The 13,439-nt window shown below is 29.8% G+C and overlaps 1 long non-coding RNA gene across 1 annotated transcript in view; it reads left to right on the top strand.

Annotated features, from left to right (window-relative positions):
- The window catches only part of LOC115883672, a 123,075-nt gene extending 109,780 nt beyond the window's left edge, over positions 1-13,295 (top strand). Inside the window, exon 3 of the long non-coding RNA XR_004050425.1 lies at positions 13,201-13,295. This is a non-coding gene — a long non-coding RNA (uncharacterized LOC115883672). The remainder of the gene's footprint in view (positions 1-13,200) is intronic.
- Positions 13,296-13,439: the final 144 nt, after the last annotated feature.

Raw genomic sequence — 13,439 nt, 5'->3', positions numbered from 1 at the left:
AAAATTTATTTTTAGTGAAATATTTGCTAACAAAAACGCTGTTTATGAAAAATAATATACAGGATGGTTGAACATTGCTATAAGTATAAAATTATATATTTAGATATTAGTAAATTTTAACTTATTTTTTGATTTTTGTCCATGGGACGAAGCACTGTGCGACGCACCGATTTCCAGCTACAAGCAAAAAACTCAAAAATGTGCAAAAATTTGACGGTTTTTTACCTATCAAAAACTAAGCTTACCTCCTGGGCTGGTGCAAACTTAGATTACACGCATTTAGGGCCGATTAAAGGTATTAAAATGATTTCCAGCTTGCTGGAAATTTATTCCTCAAAATATATTAATTTGATTGGCCTATTAGTAGAGTGTTCGCTCCTTTTCTAGCTAGATCGTTTGATTTTTCATTACCTTCAATCCCTTGGTAAGCTGACACTCTGAGTAGGAATACATTATTTTCTTTGCCTAATTTGTTCAGCTTCTCTAGATATTCTTTGACCAACTTTGAATTGATAGTTACTGAGTTGATCGCTCTTAAGGGTGTTTGACTATCTGATAAGATGATTATTATTCTTGTTCCCGATAGTCCTTATCTAGTTGTAAGTTGACGCATCTTTCGATAGCGAAGATTTCCGCCTGAATGATGCTGAGGTAGGTGCCCATTGGTTCGGAGTATTTAGTTTTCAGCCCAAATACTCCTATCCCTGTTCCTGCTTTGGTTTTGAAAGCATCAAAATTTATAAATCAGTACTAGTTTTTGAGGTTAACTAATTTCGTATTAGGTGAAATATAAAAAACAGTGATGCTATAAAAAATGATAATATAATTATTTCGGTTAAAAGATTTAGAATTAAATATTTTTGAAGATCAACAAATCAGGTAGAATAAAGACAGTTTTATATATTATCAAAAAAATGAATAAACAGCTGTCGGGTATTACGAAGCAGGAGTGTAATAAATTTAAATGTGAATATTTTTCGAGATGAAAAACATTGCCGTGAGTATTTTTAACTTAGTTCAAGTGGTCCAAACAGCAACCGGCGGCTTGCGGTCGTTGCATTTGAAACTTGGCATTTGCACAAAAAATTAATTTGCCTTCATACTAGTAGTTTTACTAGAATTTAATAACAATTTTAATTATCAGGTAGTATAGAAATTACGTTCTTTGAAAACACCGCGTATATTGAAACAAACTTTTTATTACATAATGTTTTCAGGGTGAGTCTTAAATAAGTGAAAATATTTTCAGAGGTGGTATATTTTTCGTGACGAAAAATGGATATTTTGTATATTTTTGGGAAAAAATATTTTTTTATTTACATATATCACACATGATTACGGTATTGTAGCAACGATGAGATTTTTGAAATTGTGCGAGCCTGATGATAGAGGTAGCCACTTGGGTAATATTTACAAGAGTGTTCAATAAGCAAAATATCAAAGTTGTATTTTTTTAAATGGAACACCCTGTATATTATTTCATTTTTAGTTTCTACGATTAAAATAAAGGTAAATTTGATTAAGGTTTATTATACTTAAACCTTACCGTTTTTGAAATATTCTCAATTTTGTGAAATTGCAGTAATAATTTTAAGGCTTCATTTCTCCAAGGGTATCAAAGTTTTTAATACTAAATATTTACTGAAATTTATTTATTGATCAGTTGTTGCAATAACAAGTTTGTTGCAATAATAAAAATAATACTACCTTATACAAAGTGCCTAAAAATTTATTTTAAATAATGATTAGCTTCAAACGGCAATAACTTGTTTAATTTAAACGGAACACCTTGTATATTTTACGAGAATCAGATGCACAATTTAATTGTCTATGAAATTATATTATACCATTTTTTACCTATCTCTTTAAGTTTCCGTAGAAAATGCATTTTCTTGTAATTTAGAACTTATTTATCAATATATCCATGGAATATTGACATTTTAGATTATTTTTAAAGATGTACCAAATTTTTAAAGAGTACAGATACTAATATTGTCGACATAATTTGTTTATTTTATTAAAAAATAAAAAAAAACTGTTTAAATATTTGTTAAAGGGGACCAATTAATATGATTCCAGTATTCAAACTACATTAACTGACTGTTTGCGTTGATTAATAATAATTGCTCCAAATACTAAAAAACTGAATTTTGTATGGGTATTAGACAGTGTGATAAAAAGTAACACCTTAAAAATGATATTTCATTTTTTAATAAATGCTTATTTATAACAACAGAGACTTTAATTTTGATAACTTATTATTATATTGATTTCTGACTCAAATCCACATTTATTTATAATAATTTATTAACGAACACAATTAAGTATGTTTAATTAGTATATAGGCGGAAATAATGGTGTTATATTTAATTAATGGTATACTCTTTAATAAAGATTTAAATAGTTTCCTTTTTGCATACAAATGGGCTAGTAATATTATCGTTTTGCTAAAAACGATAATATTACTAGCCTGTACATTTTGTACATTTGTGTTGCTTTAAAAACAATCTAAAACGTCAATATTCCATGGATATGTTGATAAATGAGGTCTAAATTATAAGAAAATGCATTTTCTACGAAAACTTGAAGGGATAGGTAAAAAACGGTAATATAAATAGGTAATAAACGGTCTATCAAAGTGTAATAATACAATTTGATAGACAATTAAATTGTGCATCTGATTCTCCTAAAATATACAGGGCGTTCTATTTAAATTAAAGAAGTTATTGCGCTTAAAGCTAGAAATTATTTAAAATAAATTTTAGACACTCTGTATAAGGTAGTATTATTTTATTATTGCAACACAATAACTGATCATTAAATAAACTTCAGTAAATATTTAGTATTAAAAAACTTTGATACTTTGGAGAAATGCCTTAAAATTTTTACTGCAATTTCCCAAAATTGAAAATATTTCAAAAACAGTAAGGTTTAAGTATAATAAACCTTAATCAAATTTACCTTTATTTTAATCGTAGAAACTAAAAATGTAATAATATACAGGGTGTTCCATTTAAAAAAATACAACTTTAATATTTTTTACTTATTTGGGACATTCTGTATCTTGTCAAATTATTTTTAAATTGTACCTCTAATAGTCCTTCATCGAACTCAAAACTTGAAATTTGTAAAAATATAATCGTTTAGCTACAATACTCCGTGTCGTATGTGGTGAACAACCCTGTATATTAATATTTCTGAAATTGTCAAAACATAATTTAATAATATCTTATTATGTAAAGTGATCACAAAGTAAGCCAAAATGCAATAATATATTTTGGGTTTTCAATTATCCAAAATTTTTAGTTTTTTATTATAGGTGTTACAGATGCCCGAATCAAATTTTGAACCTTGGCAACCCCTCTATGTGCGGCAACTGTTTGATTGACACCCTGTTAAAAGTGTATTCTCCTTATTCATAAATATACGTAAAAATTAGGTTTTGATTAAAAGTATGTAATAAAGTATGTAAAGTAGCGTAATAATCCTGCAGCCGGATACTGTACTACTTCATATAAGGATTAAGCACAAAATGTCTTAAAGCTTCAGTTCCGTTCAAAATATCTCAAAGCTTCTAATAACTGTCAAGATAGCTTTTATGAAGGCTCATTCACGTTTGTCACTTTTAATGGTCATCTTTGAACAATCGTTTAAAGTGATAAAAGTAGAGAGTTTCTAATTATTTTCATCAAAGTATACACTAAATTAAAATAAAACACTAGATCACCACAATACACCAAAACACTTTTACTTTTGCACTGGGCGTGTGTTTCGCTAACCATGTTATATTTCGCTCAACTGCTATCGAATTGTAGATATACATAGCCCTCAATTTGTAGATATTAGTTTAGCTTTAATCATCTGCTGATGATGCTAACATGGTTAGCAAAACGCGCGTCCAGTACTAAAGTAAAAGTGTTTTGGTGTATTGTGGTGATTTAGTATTATATTTAGTTGTTTTAACACCAAAGGTTCCAACCCCCAACTGTAAAGTAAACTAAAGATGAAGGATGCAACAATTTGGACTTGGACCAACTTTTGAAGGAATCCCGACGATTCATACAGAGTGAAGGCCCAGTCAAAAGTGTAAACAGCCTTTATTTTTTAGTTTACTTTATTGTTGCGGACCCGTGTGGACTCGGCCTAACCTAACTAACTAATATGTCCCGCCACCATATGACCTTATAGTACGAGAGCTAGCAACGTCGGAAAAACAAATATGTTTAGACGTCTGGCTCTTTGATATATCTTTTACTATGCTCTCTAGAACAGCGTGCGGCCCGTCTGGCTGCCGGTAAACGTTGCGTTCTCTACTGCGCATTGAAAGAAGATCCTATATTTTTATTAGTCCTTTAAATGCTAGTATTGAATATTAATCGAACATGTCTCCATAGCGCAGTGCGTAGAGTTTCCTACCACGAACCGATGATTCAGAGTTCGAATCCGGGTCAGGTCAGACTTTTTTATTTTATTTTCGTTTATATTCTGATAGTAAAGTATTAAATATTTGTTTCTTTTTAATTACCAGAATTATCTAATACTTTACTATCAGAATATAAACGAAAATAAAATAAAAAAGTCTTTGACCTGACCCGGATTAGAACTCTGAATCATCGGTTCGTGGTCGGAAACTATACCCAATGCGCTATGGAGACATGTTTGATTTATATTCAGTAGTAGAATTTATAGGACTAAATTAATAAAAAATATAGGATCTTCTTTCGATGCGCAGTAGTGAACGCAACGGGTATCGGCAGCCAGACGGACCGCATGCTGTTCCAGAGAGCATAGTAAAAGATATATCAAAGAGCCAGACGTCTTAAAGTACTTTCTCGAAAACGTTGCTAGCTCTTAGACTATTAATATCGCATTAAATAATAGACACCGTAATGATTCATTCGAACGTTCGAGAACGTTCGAATAAGCCGGTATATAAGCCGACGCCTGGGGCCTGAGGAGAACAGAAACAAATAGACGAGTACAATTGCCGCGCTAAATTCAAAATAAATTCTCTCTAGATAAATAGTTACAAATAGTTTGTAATAGTTCTTTACGTCTTTTATCGTTATTGTTTTTGTTTCTTAGTGTAGAATAAATTATGTATAAATAAATTATGACTTTCTATCCACACGGAACCGACGAAAAACGTAACATTATAATCACCAATCGAATCTCTGCAGTAGTTTTTTGTGTTTACTGTTGGTAGTTTTAAATTTTAATTTATTTTAAACTTATTATAAGTATTAAACTATTCATTATTATTTGTCATTATAATCTTTTTATTTCTTCTCGAACGAAAAATGTCTGGTACTTTTTACCACACCGATATTAATCTGAAAATGTAGACCTTCACGCCGATGTCTTATCTGTAGAGTTGTCATTGCACATTTTGGCAGGCACAAAATAGGAAACATTGGCAGTGCCAGAAATATCAAACAGCGAACTGGATGAAAATATGTAAACAAAGATTATGATTATACGGAATGGTGTTTGACTCTGAGTGATTAAATATCAAAAGATATACATTGTAAATCCCGCCTAAGACAAACAGTAGATCAAGCAGAATAACAAGAGAAGTGACAGAAATATAAATAAAAAAGGAATAAAAATGGAATATAGAGAAAGTAATGCCGAAGATATAAATAGTTATTTTGTCTGGAAAAAGTTGAGAGATCTGTCGTAATACAATTAGTTTTAGAAATGAGTGTTTTTCTGTTATTTGTCTCGAGCCAGACTGTCGATTTATCTTTTATCTTCGGACAAATACTTTATAGATTAGTGAAATTAATTAATTAGAAAGACGCTTGCTGAATTATAAATACAGCTGTACCTAGATAATTAGTTATAGATGAACACTTAAAATTTTGAAATGAACAGTGCTTTCCATAAAAAGAATAAAATGAAAAATATACGAAATAATATACATGTACTGATTTCTTTCGAAAATCGACAACTATTAAACTATGATCTCTTTCCCGACACAAACGGTACATTGTGAGACAGGAAATTGTAGAAAGAAACAAGCCCTATAACATAGGATACAACATTTTAATGAACAGTTCTTTTCATAAAATCAATCAAATGAAAAATATACGAAATAATATACATGCACTGATTTCTTTAGAAAATCGACAACTATGAAACTATGAATCCTTCCCGGACACTAACGGTACATTGTGAGACAGCAAATGGCAGAGAGAAACAAACCCTATAACATAGGATACAACATTTCAATGAACAGTGCTTTCCATAAAATCAATAAAATGAAAAATATACGAAATAATATACATGTACTGATTTCTTTCGGAAATCGACAACTATGAAACTATGAACCCTTCCCGGACACAAACGGTACATTGGGAAACAGGAAATTCTAGAGAGAAACCAACTTTTTTATAAATTACAGTTGGGGAATTATAGAAATTGGAACCTTTGGTATTACAAGAGCAAAATGAAATACTAACTCACCACCAAAACACTTTTCTTTTGCACTGACCAATTAGTTTAATTTGAGCTCTGATACCAAGCACCTTTGCGTGGAACAATTTCTGGCCATCAAGAACTCACTGATATATCCTTCTATTGAGTTACATACGTATAAACCTTTTCTAGCTAATATGGGATTAATATAATAAGGCGTATAAAAATGCCGAGTAAACCAAGGAATCCCTGTAATTCTCCACAATACTCCAAAACACTTTACTTTTGCACTAGATCAGCAGATGATTAAAAGTGAGTATCAGCAGAGAATTTAAACTAGTTCATTTAGAAAAATCGTTGTCTGATGAGGAATTTAATGATTTTCGTCCAGAAGATCTAAAAGACCTACTGGAATCACATATTATTGAAAAAAAATCTGAAGGCAAATATGAAGATGGTAGTCCCGATGATATGATGATATGATACCACAGGCGTTAACAGTGAAAGCTCCACACAAATGTCTTGCCATCGCACATAATTTTTGAAAATTAAAAAAAACAGTCAGGTTGGAAATTACATAAGAGCCAAGAGATCTTTGATACCATACATTTTATTTCTGTGTTTATATTTATTTATGTTAGTACATACATATTGTTATAAATTTTACAAGTACTTATGTACCGTATGATCGAAAAAAAAACGGCGTCCAGTTGGCTGATCAATGACATTTTCCATATATATTTACGTATAAAATGACAGCGATCTTCATTTCGTAGCCATCGCCATTTGTTTTTCAATCATACGGTATTTATTATATTCACATGCATACTTGTAGAATCGACCTTAATATATTTTTTATTTCCTATACAGGGTGGGCCATAAATAAGTCGAACTCACCTCCTGAACAGCACTTAAGGAACTTTCCCGATTAAAATTCTATTCCAATAAGGTAGAGATGAGTTTTTTGTAACGGCTGTTAAGCTGCTTCGACATTTTGTACACTTTGCACTAAAAGCGGTTCAAAAAATAAATTTCGGCTGCAAGGTCTAGTAGTAAAAAAAATTAAGTAACTATGCCAATATTCCAAACATACTTAAAAAAAATAAAGTGTCAAAGCGAATCAAAATGTCAGGGAATAAAGAAATAATAAATGTGTCAACTTGACATTTTTTACAGCAGAGCTACCACCAGATTCGCCAGCGGAAAATTTAAATTCCAGTTAGTCAAACCGGCGCAGAATATGTCTATGGTTGACAGCAATGACTTTAATAATCCTGCCCTCGATGACGTAACTAAAAGTTTATTTGGTATCGCTTATATGTTGTTGGTCTTGTCCCAAAAAATATCACTAGGTATATATACTAAACGTTCAGCTGTTTTCGTCCATTTTCTTTGATTAATGTCGGTATATCTCAACGCTAATTAAAGCTATTTTTAACGTTGGAATGCTTTTACGCAATTGAAAAAATATTTTTAATAATAGCATATAATTTTTTCATAAGATCTTTCAATTTAAGCTTTTAAAATGTAGCAGACATAAATAAAAACATATCCTGAAAATAATTTGTTATTTGGGAATAAATTTTGTAACAAAAACAGTCAGTATGATTTTCCTTTTGAATTATACAGGATGTAATAAAAAATCGCGGAAAAAATATACTGCAACATTTTCAGCTACATTTGACATATTTGAATAAAAAATGGCTGACTTAATTTCCGGTTTCTCTGTAGCAATTTTATTTTATTTAAAACATATCAGAATACCATTTATTATAGACTCGATAATTTGCTAGTTTTGTATTACTAAAATTATTGAAAACATATATTACACAGGGTTAGAGTTAATACAGTACATAAGTGCAAATATTTTAGAGGTGGTTTATCTCGACCTCAGGAACACGTCTATGATGTTTTTCCCAAAAAAAATGTTGAAAATTTTCTTTTAAATTTTCCTCTATATTTTGGAAAATTCTTTAGAACTGCCTATTCACCGCAAATTTTCCCACGGTATAATTTCTTAATCTCTGATATTATCATGGTTATGGCTTTACTATAGCACTAAAAGGGATGCAAATACAGAAAAAAATCCGTCTCTCATTTTTTTTAAAAATAAATATTTTTTTTTTAATTTTTAAACTTGAATAACTCGGTTATTTTGGATTTATTCGAAAAACGGTAAATAGAAAATATGTTTGTTAAAGTTTAACGAGATCTACGAGCCCTGAAGATATTTGCACTTATTTAAGACTCACCCTGTATAATTACTTACCAGTGAAAAGTTTGGTTTAGTTTGGTACCATTATTTTCGTGTTGTTGTCTGAGCCTCTTTAAGTTTCATTATAATCTCACTCTGAGTCAAGTCCTGACACATTGTCTTTCAAAATTTGTACACTTTTCACACAAGACTAACAAATCTGTAAAAATTTAAATAAATTTTAAATGTGTCAAGTGAAATGTCTAACAAAACTGTCAAAACTGTCTTTCGTTTTTTTTTTAACTCAAAGTTTGACATAGTAATATGACATATAACATTAGTGTATGGCTGTAAAGATCATGTCATGTGGTAAAAAACACTTTATTTAAAAAGCAATGAATTACTACTGACTTTTTTCGCACATATTTATGTACCACACCCTGTATATATCAATAGAAAGCTTTGCTATTCGGTTTATAAAAATAACAATTCGGCACACTATTTTTTGCCGCCTGGAGACCTAGTTTGAGGTAACTGACTTTTAAAACAGAATATTTTCAGCTACAAATATTTATCACTTTTAAAAAGTCCTTGAACTGATCTATAAGCATCATGTACGTTGAGTATTTTGTTTTGTTTTTCTTCATTTTGACAAATTAATTTATTTTTAGGACAAAACCTTTTAAAAAACAACAATTATTACATGATTATATTTTTAAATTATATTTTAATGTCTATACCTCTACAGAAGTTTTTTTAAATTTTTTTGAAGATGTTATATTTTTCTTTCAATGAAAAATTTAGCAAAGTGATTTATAGTTAAAAACGTGTATTTTAAACGAGGCTTTATAAAATAACAGTACAATTAGAATGGAGCAATCAACATTAAACTAGTTGACAATACTGTATTAGAGAATTTTAAGATTAATAATTGGTACTAATGCTATAGTCTGTGAAATAATGACTAAAGAATCCAAGGACAAATAACACCAGAGAGCAAATTGTGACGCTGTCACCAAACAGTGCCATGGCACATATTTTTGTTAACCTAGCTGTTTGAAGCAATATTTATATTTTTTGATAATTGTTTTGACTACGCCTATGGTGTATCATCCTAATTAATTACGAAAAAAACGTATTAAAATGTTAACAAAAGGTACAAAACTAGTATCGACGTATAGCACATATCAAGTACATATAGATGTTAATTGAAATTGAAGAATAATTATCGAATTCAATAAGAAAACGCTAAAAAGTTGGAGTGAACTGTTTATTTACCTATGAAACGTAACTCCTGGCTCTTTCTTATCGCTGCTGCTTTTACACTTGAAAGCTGAACAACTAATCACCATTGTAATAAAGTTTATACAAATTGTACTACACACAAACTATTAAAAATCGCTAAAATTGTCGCTGGTGACCAAATGATGACTCATTGTTTGCCACCAAAACAAAAAAAAAGGTCACAAATTCTGCCGCAGCCCGTTAGGGGCGTTACATGTCCTTATATTCTTTAGTCATTGCTGTGAAACGAATAACTTTGAATTTGACAGTTCCAGCGGGCTTTTCTAGTGTTAATTTTACTAGGTTAGCAACTTGCGGCCATGCTGACGCAATGCCGTCTCTAATAGAACAGCCTCGGAGCAAGATTTATGACGTCACGTTAGTTAGATACTACGGATTAATAAATATGTTGTAGAATACATGGAAAACATAATTATTCCTTGTATTTTAGGTTTGTATTTTAAAAATGATATAGTTTACATGAAATATATATAATATACAGTTAATAAATACAATATGTATACCTATTTTTAGTAATAAATACTTTGGCAAATCAACTATGAACCATACAAATGCAGCAAATGTTTTACAATACGGCTGAAATCGTACTCCATAGTCAATATAGATAGTTTTAGTGTTAAGAATAATAATTTTAAAAATATGTGGTCATCTTTCAATCAATTTAAAGAATATCAGTAACTTTTTTGACAGAGGGATTTTATATTTACCATTTTGGTAAAAAATAACGGTCAAAATTCAAAGTTATTCATTTTATAGACTATAAAAGAAATTATTGGTTGAAAAATTTTAGCAAATGACTAAAACGTTACAAATTTTTTAAAATTATATTACTTAAAACTTACAGTTGCCTGCAATGTCCCTGAATCTAAATGCATCAATTCAACATTAAAATGCCTGTTCTATTAACATACCGAAGTATATTTTTGGTGACATTGAATAAACTTACTAATTTTAATTTCAGCGCACAACTTCCTATAGTTACAGGCCGACCTAATTTACAGAGATTCGGCTAAATATAATTTCTGTAGCATATTTTTTGGATCTACACATATATTTTGAAGTATTCTTTATATTTTTATACATATAAAAATTAAATTTTTAAATACTTACTAATAATATTTTTTGTAACTTTAATGTTGTTATAGACAAATTGTGAGAAATATCTCCAGAAATATAGTATATTTTGTTGAAATATAATTTTGTACATTAAATGTATCATTTTATAGTTAATAGTCAATTATATAAACTCTTTGAAGTGCAGTGAATAATATTGCCAGCAAAAATAAACTGGCAAAGCACATTAAAGCTACTACTACTATTAATACAGATTTATGATTGAAAAGTAAATCAGATCGATTCTAAATTTAGAACAGAGATTTCAACGTGTAATAAAATACTGTGTTTAATTTACAATAAACCTCAACTTCATTTATTTTGTTAGCCATAATTCTTTTATTTAACTATACAAAAAATAACTTTTTTTCAAACGTCACAGAAGTATTAATTTTTGCGACGCCATTGACAACGCTTGACAATGATTGAATTACGCCTAAGAATAAAAGTATGATAATATATTATTAAACTGACATAAAGTGTCAAATTAAACAAGCGTAACCATAGTTTCTCGATATACCGTGCTGGCAACTGTTACTTTTGGGTCGGCATTTAATGTGTGGAAGTAAATCGCATAGGGATCTTATTAAGTCGGGGTGAGAGAAATGCTACCGACCGACGCAACGCGCGACGGTGTGCTGTTGCGGCGTTGCCGATACGCCTTTCCCTATCAAGTAAAGTAAAATCACGATCGCAAACCGCTTATTTTTAAATACATTTTTTTTAAAAAAAATAACTAGATAAAATCATTAGACATGTTTCTGAGCATCTGAAATGCAATTATAAGGATATCCTTAAGGTGTCATTTTTTTATAACGAGAAAACGTCAGTAATCGCGATAATTTAAAAACTGAACTTTTTAACACATAACAGGCCATAACTCAAGAACCACTTTAGACATTGAAACTTTTTTTTTATTTGCAAGATCGGGTATTTTACAATATGTTTACATAAGAAAAATTCGATAAGGTTGTTTTTTTCCATTCAAAAATTGTAAACAATCCATCCATTTACTTTTAGAGCATAGCAATTTTCAGCAATCGTGTAATTTTTTTATTGATAAAGATTTTCACATACTGTCTACAAAGAAAATAGAGCAGAAATATTAACAAAGTTCTTGAAAAAACTACAATCTATTATTTCTAATAGATTTCGAGATATCGATTTTTGAATTCAGAGTTCTAATAGCGCGACCACTATCGAACACCCACTCAATTCCACTTATTTTTACCAAAAATGCAAGTGTTTCTAGCTTGTACTTAAAAAAATTCAAGCTAGAGGGAAAATTACAACGACTCGTTAATAAATCGACAAATCAAGTATCATGAGACGTAAATAAATCGTGAAGCTGAACGCATGACGTACACCTTTCCCTAGAACTTTAAGTACTGACAGAGGTATTGATTGGGTCGACCGGTCAACTCAAACAAATCTGCTATATCCCCTTCCACGTGCTTCCACGTCTCTTAGCGATGTGCACAGTTTCTCGGTTTATTTCATACGTTTGGCAACGTGTTTACTGTCCTCTCGTTGTTTAGTACATTATAAACGCATTGTACTCTTCTTACATAGGGAAATCTCAACCCAAGACTAACCTTTGCCAGCCCTTAGTATATGTAATTATATACAAGGTATGACTTTTAAACCTTTTTATATTATTTGGAACGTTTGAAATTGTTTAAAAACTTATTTGTGGCGTTTGAAAAAAAATAGCACTAAATATAATAATGTCTAAAAATAAATATTTACTATAATTAGTATATTTTATTAAGTACATTATCGGATAAAGTTCAACGATGTATATTTATGTCAATAATATTCAGTAATTTTTTATATAGAGATTTTTTTATAATATCGTTAAACTGGATTCTCATTTTATATCTGGAAATTATCTTTTATTAGGCACTTCCTAATTAGATATTCTGTGTTTAGTACCTCGAAAAAATAAAGTATTTGCTAAATAATTCATTTAGGAACTTATTCTTTAATTAATTACTTTTTTATATAAATTATTGAGTTGTTCCTGACTTTTTTATGTTTTTTTCTCAAAAAAATATTTTTTAAGTGTTATTTAAAAAATGATTTTTATTTTAAAAAATAAGTAATCAAGAGAAAACAATGTTCTGCGTAAAATTTTCTATAAAAATACATTTTCTCCTTTTTTTCAGGGTTGTCTGAAATTGCAACATTACCCTGTATCATGGAAACTATAAGAAGGCCATGAAAAATTTTGTTCCGGCATCTTTGGTTTTACAAAAATCTAGCTAAGGTTCGTGAAAATTTCAAGATTCTATCTTTACTAATAAGCGATCTTGACTTAAGCATCATTTGCAACCCAAATTGTTCACTGTTCACAATTCAACATTTTTTATTGATACTGAATTGATAAAAAATGACGACATAAGTT

Source organism: Sitophilus oryzae, unplaced genomic scaffold (genome assembly GCF_002938485.1).
Source record: "Sitophilus oryzae breed Bouriz unplaced genomic scaffold, Soryzae_2.0 scaffold_1974_pilon_pilon, whole genome shotgun sequence".
Lineage (NCBI taxonomy): Eukaryota > Metazoa > Arthropoda > Insecta > Coleoptera > Curculionidae > Sitophilus > Sitophilus oryzae.
Note: the sequence above shows the minus strand (reverse complement) of the source record. Positions and strands in the feature narration are given on the sequence as shown.